Source organism: Durio zibethinus, chromosome 3 (assembly GCF_047325235.1).
Source record: "Durio zibethinus cultivar Kanyao isolate XHJ-2024 chromosome 3, ASM4732523v1, whole genome shotgun sequence".
In the NCBI taxonomy this organism is placed as follows: Eukaryota; Viridiplantae; Streptophyta; class Magnoliopsida; order Malvales; family Malvaceae; genus Durio; species Durio zibethinus.
The window spans coordinates 1,181,003-1,197,178 of NC_143164.1; the positions used below are offsets into that span (position 1 = coordinate 1,181,003).

The window sequence follows — 16,176 nt, forward strand, 5'->3', positions numbered from 1 at the left end:
AGCCTAAAGCCGCATGGATTCTGAGTCTAAGGTTGGAGCCCATGATACAAGCATATGCTTCGATCAGCATCGATAAAATATGGCCCTTGATGTGAGTAATTACCTCAACCATCATTAGCACCTATGGATCCTTGGTCCTGGATATGTTTATTTGAAAAAATTTCCCTATTTTAGACATTTTAATGTCTACTGCTAGCATATCTATCAAATCTCTTATGCTTTTTAAAGGGTGGTTGTTTGGGCCCCTTGTCCCCCCACAAAGGGAGTAGGTGTGCGTGATGGACCTATCGTTGTGTTCATCAACAACAATGTCTTTGGAGCAAAATCTAGGCTGTGCATGCCTTTTTGTAGTGTTGTCCAGTGACTGGTTACTTTGGTGACTCACAGGTGGTTATGGCCTCGATTGATTGATGTGCATACTAAAAAAGGGCTCAATTGTGCCAAGCTTAAGCTTATACCTATGGTTGATGCTACCTTAGACCCCAAAGCAAGTCTCTAAATCTTGCAATACTTTCTTAGGGTGGGGCAAGCAAAAGCTAAGGTCATAGGCTTGGTCTGGCCAAGTCTCTTAGGTATTTGGTAGTCATGGCATCCTTTCTTGTTGACCATAAAAATGCCTTGGCTTGGCCAAGCCCTTGCATGTAGTTGAGGCTACCTAAGACCCCAAGAACAAGTAATTAAATTGAGTAACATCCCTTGTGCAGGTGATAGAGGAGTTTGCATGTGCGGTCCTAGCCAGACCAAGTATTGTGGTGTCATGCCATTGTTATCTGTTGTATGGCAGGGGTAATCTCATGGCCTTTCCTTGTATTTTCCCATGCCATGTAGTTGCAGCATGGCCTTGCACATCATTTCCTCCACTCACTCGTTGCATAATTGATTGGGTAGGTTGTGGATCAGTGTGTGTGGATATCGCCAATTGTACATAATGGGTATATAAATAGTGCTATGGTTATGCATGTTAATAGGCTCCATGCTTATTGCATCAAACTATCAACCTGTCATCCTCTTCAATCTCCCCCATGTGGTCATCATACCCTGGGGGTGCAATCAAGATCCTATGCTATGTACCTAAATCGATAAAAACTAGATGTCTTGCCATCCCTTATCCATCTTGTGTCTTTAGGGGCTATGAGCCAGACCTTAATTATGCCTAGTGTCCCAAGTATGCCACCCAAACCTCTATGGCCACATTGGTGCATTGGTATTCAATCGTGCTCTCAAATGTAAAATTTTTTGTAGGCATGGCTCTTAACCCTTGTTCATCTAATGCTATGCATTTTACGTGCTTCACACACTTAACGCTTATGCTTTGTTTTGTCTCTCTCTGCCACTCAGTCATTGTGTTGAGGCCCATGCGATGCCAACATCCTAAAGGAATGTGACTTGGTTGATCCTGCTAGTAGTCATAAGCTTGTCTCAAAGATAAAGCCATGCATGTCTAAGTATGAACTAATTTAGGCTGTTTAATTATGAATGGCTCATTAAATCAAATTATAGTCTGCTTAATGGATCTATTACTCGAATAATCATAGTAATTCTAGAGCTAATACGTGCAACAAACCCTAATTTCTAGAGGGATGCATTTATCAGATAAAAGGTCGATGAGGGCTTTTCCCATTGCTCTGATGATTCATGATAACTCAACAAATTGCATCATCTTTGTGCCAGCGATGCATCATTCAAAATTTTCCCTATCAATTTTTTATGGTAGTGGCCTACTATAGCGGTGATGGGTGATGGAAAATTAGGGTTTGATTCTATAAAGGGAGCTTAAGAAATAGCTACCACATCCAAGGAAGGCAGTAGGTGCACAAATTACCCAATCCTAACATGAGGAGGTAGTGACAATAAATAACAATACTAGGCTCTATAAGTCTAGTAATTGAAATGAATATAATCTAAATCCTTTAACAAGGATCCATATAAGGGCAAGTCTTATGCGAACAACCATAGTAATTCTAGCTCCAATAAATATATTTCAATTGTTGTAGTAAAAAAGCTCATAGTTGGAACTAAGGTTGGGTCATCGGTCCATCTCATAATGAGCACCAATCTAGATGATGCCGTCATTGCCTTAACTAGCCAGGTCATTCCTTTAGTGTTATTCCTTTGAAGAAATTAGAGTGCTTAAAGCAAGCCTACACTTGTATACATTAGCATGGGATAACATTATAGCATTTTGATCCTATTATGTTGGCCTTCAAGATCGGAGTAATGATTAATATGGACAATTAGAGGCATTCATTTTTCATAGTCAAAGGTGGAATTCTTTGATTTATGAAAAATGAACAACTATGAAAGCATTTACCAAGGATGCTTTCATTAATCAAGAATGAATGTTAGGGGCTTGAAGATGATTAGATGCCATTCTAGTCTCTACCATAAATGATGCTGACCAGGGATCAGAGGATGTTATTTTTAAGACTCCGCTAGCACCTTATAAGAAATCAAAGTCTTTGGGTTTCGAGGGGAATATGCTCACTAAAAGGCACCACCAAGAGTGGAGCATGCAGCTTAATTTGACTCAACATGAGGAAACTTACTAGGTCCAGACATAATAAGTATTGACTGATTGAGAGCTCTTTCTTGATTCTATGGGTGGTGGTGCATGGCTTTTCTTAATTGGTGGAGTGATTTATCTAGTTAATTTTGTTAATAAACAAGACCTCAGCCTGCTAACTAGATATAAGAAGGTGATCCTTCATGGCCAGCTTCTTAGAGGGACTATGGCCACTTAGGCCAAGGAAGTTTGAAGCAATAATAGGTCTATTATGCCCTTAGATGTTATGGGCCACAAGCATGCTACATTAATGTATTCAACTAATCTATAGCCTTGGCTGACAGGCCTAGGTAATCTTTGAAATTTCATCATGATGGGGATAGATCATTGCAATTATTGGTCTTCAACGAGGAATTCCCAACAAGTGCGAGTCAATAGCTTGTGTTGACTAAGTCCCTGCCTTTTGTACACACTGCTTGTCACTTTTACCGATTGAATGGTCTAATGAAGTGTTTGGATTATAATGATGTGGACAATTTTTTGCTTGCAATTTCATAAAAAGTCCACTAAACCTTATCATTTAGGGGAAGGAGAAGCCGTAACAAGGTTTCTATAAGTGACCCTAAAGAAGGATCATTGTCAAAACATGTTTAATTAACAACTTGTGAATGCGTTAATGAAACACCAAGGGGGTGAGGGTGCCTCTATGCTCGGAGTCCTCTTTAGCTCTAGGCATACATGACGGTCAATTTGTTTTGCCTCCTGGGTAGGTGAAATGATCAATATCATCTTTCATGACTAAATAACAAACCCTTGACATGAATCATGCAAAAGAACCAGAATGAAAAAGAGCGTATGTGTGATGACCATCCTATTTGCGATATGTTCATAGGCGTTACCATGACTCTTTTTGTCATAAAAAACAAAAATGACTCTTGACAAATGATATCTTGGCTCTTGCATCAATGAAGAACACAGCAAAATGTGATACTTGGTGTGAATTTTAGAATCTCATGAACCATCACATCTTTGAATGCAAGTTGCACCCCAAGCCATTAGGTTGAGGGCATACCTGCCTAGGTGTCATGCATCATCACCCCCTCCAACCCCCCACCCATCAGGCTTTGGGTGAGAAGGCAAAAGATGGCATCCCGTGATCTCATCAGTTGTGGTTGGCCCAAAAGTGAGTCCCCAACAATGATAGTGCCATAATCATTGGTGGTAAAGCTTTCAACATGCCTTGTCTCTAGTGATGCACACTCATCATCCATCTAGACCCCATCAGACCCTTTGTATTGCTTGGTTGATGCTTGCATCATGACCTTAGTTAGGTGGGATTACCTATTGAGTTTAAGCACATTGATAAGTGGAGAAAAAGAAACTTACCAGGATTCACTTAGTAATGATGAGCAAACCGAGTAGAGCCTAGCTTGAGAATTGAGCACCCACGATGTCTAAATTATAGGTTGGAGAAGCATCCTCAATAGTAGACTACACTGAACTTCCTTAGAAAGGGGCACCAAGAGGGTGAGAGCCCTATTTGGTCGAGACCTTGTCACACCATGAAGCATTGTCTGTGAGTCAGGTTGTTTAAAAATGCAACCCTAATCGGGTTATAAATTCTGTATGAGGCTAAATACACTCGAGAGACCGATAACGAACAAGTATTGTAAGTGAAAGATGAAAAGGACTTTGGAAAGAGAGTCAAAGAGTGCTTGAAATTATTAGGAAGAAAGCAGATGGGGCTAGTACACACCCTAGTCGAATGTAGAATGGCAAGAGCCAGTTTGTCGATCAGCCAATCTGTCGATCAGCTCGGAGAATGGACCAACTTAGGTCACAGCAGTGGCCCAAGCCCAAGATTTTGATATGCTCTTAGAGACATTGTCACCATGATTGTGGAATACAACACACACCACATTGGTGTAACTTGGTACCCATATGCTCCTGACATCAACCTATAGGCTCCCAATATAGCCCATCTTAAAACATGAACTAAGGAGTTTGACATGTGTGTGAGTCAATGGGCTAGAAAACCCATAAGGCATAAGGAAGTTGATTAGTGGGATACCTCATGGGTGCATTACCTACCAACCTTGATCTTTTAAGAAGGGTTTGAGTGTGAGCATGCTTGTCAAGACCTAAAAGATGGTGAACCATACCTGAGCAAGGTGAAGCCAAAGAAAACTTTGATGGAGGCCTACAGTGATATTGATGTTGAAATTGTTCATCTAACTTAGGTATACGGGCAAAAAACTAATCAAACCATCTAGTAGCTAGTTCCTTTTGAAGTTTCCCTTAGGATAGTTGCACCATTAGTGAGTTCTATAGGGTAAAGCTAATGATTAGAGGCATTAGGGGTGCAATGCCCTTGACCTATTCTCAAACTTCAAATTGGGAGGATGATGCTGCTACTCCATTGAGCCATGCCATGGAATCAATAGCTCTAAGGGGGCCATTTTTGGTAAGCAAAACTAGCAATGTGGGTTGAGCTGAAAGCCAAGTTACAGTGCCTAACTACATGCTAACTTAGAACCCATAAAGGGGTTGGTCAATTAAGATAGCAGGATGGTGGTCATAGAAGTCAAAATCTACTAAAGAGTATATAACAACTCACCTACCAATCAACTAGACCCAAAAATGGATGGTGCTTAAGTATGTGACCTATACTTGGCTGTCGGGGAAAGGATCGGGCCCTGATGAGTGAGAAGGCAAGGCGATCATTGCAAAACCCATGGTATGAGCCTGGGCAGAGCAACCGTCGATGTAGATCTTGATGGTTGTAACAAATATTCAAATGAGAATTTTGAAGGTTGAAAAGGGGAAAGGTTCCATGTGAATGACACTTGCACATGGGTTAGTTGATCCTAAAAGATGGGGGAAATTCATCTGATAGCATGTCCAGTGTTAGCTTTAAAAGGGAATTGGGTTAAAATTCCTAAACTAGAATACGATAGCTAACAACAACATTAAGGAGTTTAAAGACATTGGTGATGGCCTCAAGAAGAGTTATCTTTTCTGTTTAATTGCTTGCCCACCCTAGAAACGATGCAACCAGAGGTAGGGTCTAGTAGCAAGAAGAGCACCGCACATCATGCAATGTCTAGTGCACCCTAATGGCCCTTAAAAATCTAGAGGATCGAGTGCCATTTATGCTTGGTTGTACTCATAATCGCATTAGGTCTCCTAGATGAACAGCCTCTAGTTGATGGAATAATGTAGGTAGGGGAAGTCAGCAAAATGGACTATAAGCTCAAGAAAAAGATTAGCTTTGAAGGTTAGGCATGGGGGTCCTAGTCTTGAACCCATTGATTGTCAATGCACTACTATAGCTGTTCCCATAGTTTGAGTGGGTCATAGCTTGCTAGCTGAAGGATAGACTAGGAATGCCTCCCTTGTGGGCTTTCCTCGAGTGATGAACAATCAACTCAGAACTAGTATAGGCAAAGGGAATCCGACTATTTAATTAAAACATAGCATTATGATGGTCCTTGTAAATGCTTATAGAATATGATTGTTGCCAGTGCTTTGATTGTCAAAGTGAAGAAATTTAACCAAACACGGGTAAATGACAGAAGTAACTATGACTCTCTTAAGGTAGCCATATGCCTTGTCATCTAATTAGTAACAAGCATGAATGGATTAACAAGATTCCCACTGTCTCTGTCTACTATCTAGTGAAACCATAGCCAAAGGAATAGGCTTGGTAGATTCTATGGGGAAAGAAGACCCTGTTGAGCTTAACTTTAGTCCAACTTTGTGAAATGACTTAATAAGTGTAGGATAAGTGACAACCCTCAGGTGAAATTGAAATACCACAACTTTTAATGTTATTTTACTTATTCCATGTATCAGAGGTGGGGTATGACTTTCAGACCTAAGGCCAACCTCAATTGGTTGATCCTGGCAAAAAACATTGTTAGGTGGGGAGTTTAGTTAGGGTAGCACATATGTTAAAAGATAATGCAAGTGTCCTAAGATGAGCTCAATAAGAATTGAAATCTCATATGAAATAAAAGGGTAAAAGCTCATTTGATTATGATTTACAGTATGAATATCAATGATGAAAGCATGGCCTATCAATCTATTAGACCTTCAAAATTTCAAGCTAAAGGTGTAAAAAATGTTACCTCAAGGATAACTGGCTTGTGGTAACCAATCGTTCATAGTGACATTGCTTTTTCATCCTTTGATGTAAGCTTTTCCTATCATTATGAAGCAAAATTCACCATGTGTTTGATTTTTCACCCACCAATAGGGAATGTGAGCTTGGTTTAGACCATCATGAGATAAGGTAGTTTTACCCTACTGATGGCAGTGTCGTAATAGTAATTCAACCTAGTGTGAGAGGAACCATTGATTCTCACAATTGGTAATCGCACATGGTTGAAAAGTTGGTGGCGTGAAGCTACCATGCGCTAGATTATGACTAAATGCCTTTATGTCAAAACCTAGGCTAGAAGTGATGCATGCACCTGTTGCCTAATTGCTGACCTGCAATAGGGGTCGATGCCCTCTAAAGGCATATGTCATAGGTGTAGCCCTTGCAATAGACAAGCCGTATGGGCCTTCTTAGAGCTCAATTCTAACCAAGTGATGGGTAGAATCCTTTGTAGATAACTTAAATATGTGATGGGTATTGTTGCCTCATATGCCATCAGTAGATGCTAGCCCCTTGGTATAGGATGTTGCCTTGGACATCATTGCTAAATGCTAGCACTTGGTGCAAGCACTTGCTTCAACCATTATTGGTGCAAGTGGGCCCTTGGTACGGGTTGTTGCCTTAGACATCTTTTTAGTAGATGTTGGCACTTGGTGCAGCATGTGTACCATAAACCTCCCACTCAAGATACTTGTCTGCCTCCCGATCGCCATAGGCACCAAATGACACTCAATCCATGTGTCATGGTCTTCGATCTTGCCAAACTTTGTACGACCTTGGATAGGGGATTGACTTTGTCTGCCTAAGTCAGCCTACAAAACTCAAGTGCTCAACACAATTCTAGCTTGCCAAAGATTGTGTTGTAATACTAGGCCTTCCATAAGCCCATAAATCTAATCCTCTTGATACTGTGTTCAAGTGTGCCCACATCTGGGTTTGATCGTGCACTTGCACATCGATCATTAGGGCCTGCACATGGGTCTGTCTATGTGCCAGCACCTTCATCATCAATGCCCACACTTTGGTCTGATTGTGTGCTTAAGAATCACTCACCAGTGCCAGTACCTAGGCCTAGCTCAGTTCTGCCAAACCTGAACACCATGCTTGAGCCTCTAGAGTCTTGATCACTGCCATACCATTATTCTAGGCTAGTTCCCTATGACCTGGGCCTCCAGTAGGGCTCAAAGCTTAGTCACTCTGGCTAACCCTATCCTACTAAAACTAGAACTATTCCTCAACTCAGAGAGAACCCATGTGCTAAGACCTGCTTACAGATTGTGATCATCCACATGCCTCGACCACTATCAGGACATGTTGGCCCTTGGTCTTGACACATGCTTCGACCACCATTAGCACATGCTAGCCCTTTGTGCGGATAGTTTCTTTGAACATCATTGGCACATGCTAGGCTGCACACCATGTGTGGGTATAAACAAGGGCCCTTCCCCACATTTGTAGTTAACAAAAGATGTAACAAGAGAAAGGTAAGAGGAACCAAGTCATAGACTTAGCCATATTAGAGACTTCAGGTAGACATTAGAGTCATTGTATGGTCATTGAGCAATTGTACATAGCATCAAGTAAATAGAAAAACAATTGCTTTAACTCTCTTTTTTAGATTTCTACTAAGATCCTTGGAAGCCAATGGAATGCATGGCACAAGTGTTCAGAAAAGAGTTAGAAAAGAGGTTGACTTATATCATGGATGGTAGTTTCTAGCCTATGGCCACATGGGTGCTAGGCTTAGGCCTCTAGCCCATGACAATTGGTATCAAAGTAGGTTTTGACCAAGGGGGATTAGAACTTTTGTTATGACCAGTGTTGAAGCGAGTTTGAGTTGTACAAGCAACATGTGTGCTAATGTGCTACTTGTGATGATTGCTTGCATGTGAGGTTGCATAGTGTTGGCTTTATTGGTTGTTAGAGCCAGGAGTAGGGCACAAGGACACTTGAGGGCTCATAAGGATGTGTGGGAGATCCTTACTTCTAGCTTCACATTTATGGTTAAGTGAACAGGTTATGTGCATTAGGGCCACCCACTTATGTGTAAAGAGAGAAAGGCTAGTTCAAAAGAGAGATTGTCAACCATGAAAACCTATTTGAAGGCACTAAGGATCATATGCAAGTGCTAGACTCAATATGGGAGGAGTCCAAAAAAGGGTAAAAACCATGGGTAATAGTTAAGTAAAGTGGTAAGGTATGGAACTTAAAGTAAGAGTATTGCCATTGCTGAATTGGTGGTCGAGGCTGACTGCACTAAGTCTTTACAGCCCAAAAGTAAAAGTTAAGCCCAAGGGCAAGGGCTTGAGTTGAAGAGATGAGAATAGTAGTTCTTCAAGGGAAAAAGAGGCCAATGAAGAACCACAGCATCGAAAGGCAAGGACCAACGGTTTGGTCCAGGATAAAGGTACAGTGACCATGTCTTTTAACTGCTCATTATGCTTAGGACCATATATGGCCAATAAACAGCCAAAGTGGAAGAAGCCTGGAGCCATTGTAAGGACTTAAGGAGAGTCCAACGGCAAAAGTTACAATGGCAATTAAGCTGAGAAGAAGGGATCTCTTAGGCTCCTGATGAGGGTAAGGCAAGTGTGGTTGAAGAAAGTGTAATGGCCTAGCTGTGAGCATTGCACACCTTGCATCAGTGTGCCTTATACATCTCGAAGGGGAGAAGAGGGTAAAGACCCTATGGTGCAAAGGAAAAGGTAATGGCACATCGAACATAGAAGTGCTACACTTTTCGACATGCCAAGATTTGTGAAAGCCTACATGACATGAGTGCTACATGCCCCAAAAGGTCCATTGAGTGTGGGGATAGGGTAATGGCATGTCACTAGCTAAGGCATTGCATGCTTTGACAAGCATGGTTTCATAGGAACCACATTGGGATCACAATCAGAGCAAATGATAACTGTGAAGGTTTATTGAGAACCATCATGTAACAATAACCAAAATATGCCAAAAACCATCAGAATAAGAGTGGGACATCAATCCAGCATGCACACATAGTGAAGGAATAAGATCCCTTAGTAATGAGGGTGTTACTAGAACGAATAGGGGAGAATGTCATGGTCTGTATGCAAGTCCTAAGCTAAGAGGGTTAAGATATGTAGCTTGTTTGAGTTGGTATGGGTGAAGGACCGAGAAAGATCAAGACCAAGGTCCTTAAAGCACATATGAGGCTCAAATGTGTGGACCAGGGCCTAAGCTAAGGTACAAGAGCATGGCAAGGTGAGCAACCTAATGCCAAGAATGGGGATTTCTCATTGGAAAGATCTAAAATGGCCTGAAAGAGTGGCACTGGCAAATAGGCATAACAGGTTCTAGATTAGCCAAGAGACGAGCCATGTTCATGGGCACAAAAGAGCCTGGAGAAGCATGGAGGCTAGCCAACTGCATGGCACCAAAAGTTCCAAAATAACCTAGTATGGGAATAGTTACGTGTACTGTAGCCCAAACGAGGAAGGCTCTAGAAGGCCCTAACTATGGGTAGAGCAGTGACCAGATGGGGAAGGTTCAGGAACCCACTAGGTAGGGCACTCAATAAGAGTGCTTGGACTCTTCCAAACCCAATGCTTAACGAGGAGCTTGGAATAAGCTTGATTCTACAAGTGCCTTAGCTGACCTAGGAAGTGTCTAGAGGCCATGGAAGGCTCTAGAAAGCCTATAAAGGCAACACACTTGGATCAATAAGGGCCATATGTGCTGGGGAGGCCTAGGTATAAATAGAGGCTTCCCCCTTATTTGTAGTTAACAAGAGAACCAATAAGAGAAAAGTAAGAGGAACCAAGGCATGGACTTAGCCATATTAAAGACTTGAGGATAGACATAAGAGTCATTATAAGGTCATTGAGCAATTGCACATAGCATCAAGTAAATAAAAATTACAATTGCTTTAACTCTTTTTCCTAGCTTTCTCCCATGCACCTTGGGAGCCAATGGAATGCACGGAAAAAGTGTTTAGCACAGAGTTAGAAAAAAGGCTAACTTAGGCACATAGATGGTAGTTTCTAGCTAAGGTCGCATGGGTGCCAGGCTTAAGCCCCTAGCCTATGATAGTTGGTATCAGACCAAGTTTCAATAGAGGGGGATTAGAACCTTCATTATGTGCAGTGTTGATGTTAGTTTAAGTTATGCGAGCAACTTGTATGCTAGTGTGCCGCTTGTGATGATAGCTTGCATGGTATGGGTATTGTTGGTTGCTGGTGCTGAGAGTAGGGCACAAGGATGCTTGAGTGCTCATAAGGATGTATGCGAGATCCTTAGTTTGAGCTTCACATTTGTGGTTGGGTGTATAGGTGATGTGCATGATGGCTACCCACCCATGTGTAAGGAGAGGAAGGCTAGTCGAAAAAGTGGTTATCATCCATGAAAGTTAGTTTGAGAACACCAAAGATCATATATGAGTGCTAGACTCTATGTCAGAAGAGTGCATAAAAGGGTAAAAGCCATGGGTAAGAGCCGAGTGAAGTGATAGTGTACGAGACTTGAAATAGGAGTATTACCATTGCTAAGTCAGTGGTTGAGGTTTAGTGCACTAAGTCTCCATAGCCCAAGGGTAACAACTGAGCCTAGGGGTAAGGGCTTGAGTGAGAGAGATAGGAGTAGCAATTCTTCAGAGGAAGAGGAGGCCAATAAAGAGATACAACATTAGAAGGCATGGAATAAGGGTTCGATCTAGGACAAGTATGATGACTATGCCCTTTAACTACTTCTTGTGCTTAAGACTACAAGAGGCCAAGGAACACCCATAGCAGAAGAAGCTTAAAGCCATTGAGAGGATTTAGAGAGAGTTTAATGGCAAGAGTAGTGATGGTGGTTGACCCAAGAAAAGAGGATCTCTCAGGCTATTAATGAGGGCACAATGAGTTAGCTACAAAAAGCCACTGGCCCTGTAGATAGAGGGTTTGTCAAATAAAGTGTAATAGCCTAGATGTGAGTGCTACATGCCTTGCACCTATGTGCACTGTACACCTTAAAAGGCCTATTAAGTGTGGGAAAAAGGTAAGGAATGCATAGTGTAGAGGAGAGGGTAATGGCACATTAGACATAGAGGTGTTGAACACTTCAATAAGCCAGGATTCATGGAAGCCTATGTGACGTGAGTGCTGCATGCCCTGAAGGGCCCATTATGCACAAAGATAAGGTAATGGCACATCACCAACTAAGGCACTACATGCTTTGAAAAGCATGGTTTTGTGGGAACATCATTGGGATTGTGATCGAAGTAAGGGATGACTATGAAGGTGTACTGAGAACTATCATATACTAAAAACCATCATGTGCTAAGGACCATTGAGATAAGACAGGACATCAATCTAGTGTGCACATGTAGTGAAGGAATTACATTTCCTAACAATAGGGGTGTTGCTAGAACAAGTGAAGGACAATGTCATAATCCATGCGTAAGTTCTAAGTTTAAAGGATTATGAGACATAGCTTGTTTAAGTTGGTGCAGTCGAAGGACCAATAAGGATCGAGACCAAGGTCCTAAAGGCACATATGAGGCATGAGTGTGTAGACTAGGGCCTAGGCTAAAGTTTGAGAGCATGGCAAGGTGAGCAACCTAATGTCAAGAATAGGGAGGGCTCGTTAGAAAGATGGCTCTAGATTAGCCAGGAGATAGGCTAGGTGCATTGGCATAAAAGAGTTTGGAGAAGCTTGGAGGCTAGCCTAGTGTGCAAGTACTAAAGGTTCTAGAATGGCCTAGAGCAAGAACAGTAGTAGGTATTGTAATGCCCAGATGAGGAAGGCTCAAGAACGCCCTAATTATGGGTAGAGTAATAACTAGACAAGGAAGGTTCTGGAACTCATTAGGCATGGGCACTTAGCAGGAGTGCCCAAACTCTTCTGACCTAAGGTTCAGCAGGGAGCCTAGAACAAGCTAGATTCTATAAAGGCCTTAGCCAAACTAGGATGCGTTTAGGGGCCATGGAAAGGTCTAAAAGGCTTACAAAAGCCACACACTTAGATCAATAAAGGCCATATATGTTGAGAGCCTCAGGTATAAATAGAGCCCTTCCCTCTCATTCGTAATTCATAGGAGAAGCAACAAGAGAAAAGTAAGAGGAACCAAGGCATAGACTTTGTCAGATTAGAGACATGGGGATAGACATAAGAGTCAATGTAAAAGCAATTGTGCATAGCATCAAGTAAATAGAAATAGAATTGCTTTAACTCTCTTTCCTAGCTTTTTTCCAAGCTCTTAAAGAGCCAATGGAGTCCATAACACAAGCGTTTAGCATAGAGTTAGAAAAGAGGCTATCTTAGGCACATACATAGTAGTTTTTAGCCTAAGGCCACATGGGTACTTGGCTTAAACCCCCAGCCTATGACACCTATTACTAATGCTACCCTAAATCATTGACCTTTTACCAAGTCCTTGAATCAAGTAATGGCTCCCTAAGGTGGTGCAACTAGAAGCTACGATCATAGGCTTGGTCTAGCCAAGTTTTTTAGGTATTTGGTAGTCTTATGGCCTTTTCTCATTGACCATAAAAATGCCTTTGTCTAGCCAAGCTCGTGCATGTGTCATGGGTCGGGGCATAAGCCTATGAGTGGAAAGGTCCCATGTGAATAGCACTTGCACATGGGTTGGTCAATCCTAAGAGATAAGGGAAGCCTATCCGATAGTGCATCCAGCATAAGCTACAAAAGGGAATCGGGTTAAAATTCCTAAACTAGGACATGATGATTGATGGCGACATTAGGTAGTTTAAAGATATCAGTAGGGGCCTTGGGAAAAGTTTTCTTTTCTGTTTAACAACCTGCCCACCTAAAAAATGTCTCAATCAGAAGTAGGGTTTAGTGGCTAAAAAAAACACCGCATGTTGCATGGTGTTCAGTGTGCCCCCAATAGGCTTTGAAAATCTAGAGGACTGAGTGCTATCTGCACTCGATGGTACTTATAATCTATCAGGTCTCTAAAGTGAATAGCTTCTTGTCAATGGAATAGTGTTGGCAAAGGAAGTCAGTAAAATGGATCTATAACCTCGACAAAAGGATTAGCTCTAAGGGCTAGGTATGGAGGTCCCAATCCTGAACCCATTTGGTGTTGGTGCACTGCTTGAACTGCTCCCATGGTGAGAGTAGGTCACTACATGCCAATCAGGGGATGGTTGGGAATGGCAGCCTCAGGGGCATTTTTTAAGTGATAAATAGTTGACTTAAAACTAGTACAGACAAGAGGAATTTGACTATTTAATTAAAACAAAGCATTGCGAAGGTCTCTACGGATTCACGTAATGTGATTTCTACCCAGTGCTCTGAATGTCAAAGTGAAGAAATTTAACCATGCACAGGTAAATGGTAGGAGTAACTATAACTCTCTAAAGGTAGCCAAATGCCTCATCAACTAATTAGTGATGCACATGAATGAATTAATGAGATTCCCACTATCCCTGTCTACCATATAGGGAAACCATAGCCAATGGAATGGGCTTGGTAGAATCAATAGGGAAAGAAGACCTTGTTAAGCTTGACTCTAGTCCAACTTTGTGAAATGACTTGAGAGGTGTAGGACAAGTGGGAGCCCTCGAGCAAAATTGAAATACCACTACTTTTAACATTGTTTTACCTATTCGATGAATCAGAGGCAAGGCATGACCCCTTATTTTAGACCCAAGGCTGGCCTTGCTCGATTGATCATGGTAGAAGACAATGTCAAAAGGGTAGATTGGTTGGGGCAGCACATCTATTAAAAGATAATACAAGTGTCCAAAAATGAACTTAATGAGAATAGAAATCTCATGTGGAACAAAAGGGTAAAAGCTTGTTTGATTCTAATTTCCAATATGAATATGACCTATGAAAACACGGCCTATCAATCATTTGAAATTTAAAGCAAGAGGTGTCAGAAAAGTTAACACAAGGATAACTAGCTTGTGGTAGTCAAGTGTTCATAGTGACATTGCTTTTTGATCCTTCGATGTCTGCTCTTCCTATCATTGTGAAGCATAATTCACCAAATGTTGGATTGTTCACACAGCAATAGGGAATGTAAGTTAGGTTTAGATTGTCATGAGATAGGTTAGTTTTACCTTACTGATGGCAATGTCACAATAGTAATTCAACCTAGTATGTGAGGAACCATTGATTCACTCAATTGGTCATCATACTCAATTAAAAAGTTAGTGGCATGAAGTTACCAAGCTTTGGATTATGACTAAATGCCTCTAAGTAAGAATCTAGGCTAGAAGCAATGCACATGCCGATCATTCAATTGCCAACCTATAGTCAGGGCCCATGGACCAAAAGAACAAATGTTGTAGGTGCAGCCCTCATGGCAGACAGGCCATCTAGGACTCTTGAAGCTCAATTCTCATTGAGCAATGGGTAGAATCCTTTACAAATGACTAAAATACGTAATGGGGTATTGTAAGGGGTAGAGTGGCCTTACTACCACAATCCACTAAGATTCAGCCCTTTATCACTTCAATTCATTCCTCCCCCTACCGCACCCATCAAAGTCTTCTCACTTGATTTTTTTACACCACACCCTTTTGGGGTTGGGAATGAATGGTGTTCTCCATTACAACCGATTTAGCCAAGTGATGAAATCCCTAGTAGACCCAACAAAGCACAGGTCTAAACAGACATAACAGATAGAGCATTCTAGAAGGATTTGGAGACTACTAAGGATAGTATATTTCCCTGTACAATTTAAACTCTTGATATATATCTCATGTAATCTCTTTGTAATCTTGGACTTTATAATAGTCATTGGATTGAGTCAATCCTAGCCTTGATTCATAGGGGCTTTAAATAGAGGGCTTTCATACCCTCATTTGATGTACACATCATAACTTGAATAATACAAGTTTTCTCTTTCCTATCTCTATTGTTCTCTTTAGCTTTCCATTAAACATCTTATGTGTAGCCTTGTCTAGCAATAAGTTGGGTGATTGGCCCTAGAGTACTGCATGCCTATGCATTAGTTCAATTAAAGGCTGATCTAAGACACCGAATGAGTCCATTCTCGAGTCTTGGAGTTGCATGAGTCGAAGCTGAGTCTTAACCCATGATAATTGGTATTAGAGTAGGATTTACTTCAAGGTTGTGTTTAGTTCACACTAAAAGTGTTCAAGGAAATGGCATCTCTAAGATATGTTGGTATCTAACAACTAGAGGTCTAGGAGCCAACCTATGGAAAGGGGAAAAAGGCTACCTTGAAAGACATGATGTCAATCATGACTGGCCATTTAGCTAAGTTGAAGGTGATAGTGTTAAAACTTAGGGAGAAGTTTGAGGAAACTAAAAAGGAGATGAAGGAAGGATTTCATGGTGCGCTCAACAAAACCATCCATATGTTCACCCAAAAGAATGAATCCTTAGAGTACATGGTTAAGGTGATGTGCAAAGAGATGAATGAGCTCAAAGAGGAGCTAACAACATGCAAGGCAACCATTGGAAATGGTGTGTTAGCTATAACAACTAAGGCTTAAGTGGCAGTTCCCAAGCTAAAGGAGTGTAAGGGAGCTAGGTCCACAAAAGATGTGGAAAACATTCTATG

General features: G+C 41.4%; 2 non-coding genes and 2 pseudogenes across 2 annotated transcripts; all 4 read left to right on the forward strand.

Annotated features, from left to right (window-relative positions):
- Positions 1 to 1,383: 1,383 nt before the first annotated feature.
- On the forward strand, positions 1,384 to 3,142 carry LOC149519478 (18S ribosomal RNA; annotated as a pseudogene).
- Positions 3,143 to 3,433: 291 nt separating this feature from the next.
- LOC149519479 (5.8S ribosomal RNA) lies at positions 3,434 to 3,589 on the forward strand. The gene has a single exon (XR_016341223.1). It is a non-coding gene; the product is annotated as a 5.8S ribosomal RNA (ribosomal RNA).
- Positions 3,590 to 3,821: 232 nt separating this feature from the next.
- LOC149519480 (25S ribosomal RNA) lies at positions 3,822 to 7,194 on the forward strand. The gene has a single exon (XR_016341211.1). It is a non-coding gene; the product is annotated as a 25S ribosomal RNA (ribosomal RNA).
- Positions 7,195 to 13,611: 6,417 nt separating this feature from the next.
- LOC149519481 (25S ribosomal RNA) lies at positions 13,612 to 15,105 on the forward strand (annotated as a pseudogene).
- Positions 15,106 to 16,176: the final 1,071 nt, after the last annotated feature.